At 39.0% G+C, this 1,458-nt stretch overlaps 1 protein-coding gene across 1 annotated transcript in view; it reads right to left on the reverse strand.

Annotated features, from left to right (window-relative positions):
* The window catches only part of MPC1 (mitochondrial pyruvate carrier 1), a 9,195-nt gene that overhangs the window by 3,864 nt on the left and 3,873 nt on the right, over positions 1-1,458 (reverse strand). The gene's annotated exons all lie outside the window — the stretch shown is intronic.

The raw sequence follows: 1,458 nt of genomic DNA on the forward strand, positions 1-1,458 counted from the left end.
GGAGCGCCACCGCACTCCCAAGCGGTGCACTGTAGCAGTGCGCCACCGGGCCGGCCCTAAACACCCCTTTTAGTTACTAGAAATTAATCAGTGAAAATGGTCTCTGCTTAACTTCTGCCTATCATAGTGTTTAAGCTAAATTCAGACCGTAGAATACATTTCTAGACCCTGTTTTACTACTAATGACTAGGTTGTTAAAATCCAAAAACTCCCTAAAAAGTGGGAAACAAAGGGAAGTACAAGGTGAAAAGAGAGAATTTAATTTGGCATGATACAAGAATATTTTGAAATGTTTACTTAACATGCTTAAAATGTAAGCCATAAGGCCTATGCTTTGAGTAACTATAAAATACCTATGGCCGGAATGGTAAGTACTTTGGGGTTTAACATCTGAGTTATAAACTCTGAAAATCAGGCACAATTGATTTTAAAAATCTTTATGATTCTGAGCTGGCTACTTAGTCCTCCTGTATTCAGACTGGATATTATCTGAGTGAGATACTCACTGCTGAAACTTGGATTTAGCTTCTCATACGTAGAGGAGGTGCAGCCATTTTTCTTTTTCCTCTTCCCCACACCTTCCGTAAGGGAGAGTACCTATCTCCCCCTCACCTGATCACTTCTCTTCCTACCTGTCCTTTTATTGGGTGTCACTCCTTTTTCAACTCTCTATTATTCTAGTGATTTTCCTTCTCCTCCTTTTCTGAGCAGGACTTTCTCCACTTGGTCTATTTTCAGCCCTTCTTCCGTTAACCTCTTTCCACTGCTCTGCACTGTATGTTGTCTCGGTGTCTACTTTACCGTGCATTGACTCTGAGGCTGTAACAGAGCCTGGAGAGTTATTCTAAGAGGAGCATATCCACCACAGCTTTTCTACCACCAGGTATAAATGTGTCTTCTCTCACAGCTGAGGCTGAGGTAGTAACATACAATGACATAAATAAACCATGAGTAGCCCGGAGGCATTTTTGGTCAATGATGGCATTAAAGTTTAAGTGTGATGAGTGTTGGGTTATACGAAACAGAGTTCTGCAAGTTAAGAATTATATATACACTTATGACTTGTAAGCACTGAGCTACAGTCTCTTAAAAAAGAACACAGAGGGTAAAAATCATTCCAACACTCATTTACTGTAATACCTAACCATAGACAGTTTACAATACATCCTTTCCATCTAGTATGAGGTTCTAGTTCTCTCTTCCTTTTTGGAATACACATTTGATCTATGCTCTGTCAGATATTTATCAGTCAATTTCTAGAAAAATAAGGAATTTCATGACTAATATTCAAAAAGAGAAAACGAGTACATTTTGGATTAAATAAGAAAATGCTTTTACTCCACTATAATTCTTAATGGTGGCTAAAGAAAGCTCATGCAGAGAAGAGCAGCGCTACAATCTATCTCCTTGTTGGGAAATCAAGTCACGGAAATGAGTTGCAACTGCACAAAGAAATCA

Source organism: Galeopterus variegatus, unplaced genomic scaffold (assembly GCF_000696425.1).
Source record: "Galeopterus variegatus unplaced genomic scaffold, G_variegatus-3.0.2 Scaffold10461, whole genome shotgun sequence".
NCBI lineage: Eukaryota > Metazoa > Chordata > Mammalia > Dermoptera > Cynocephalidae > Galeopterus > Galeopterus variegatus.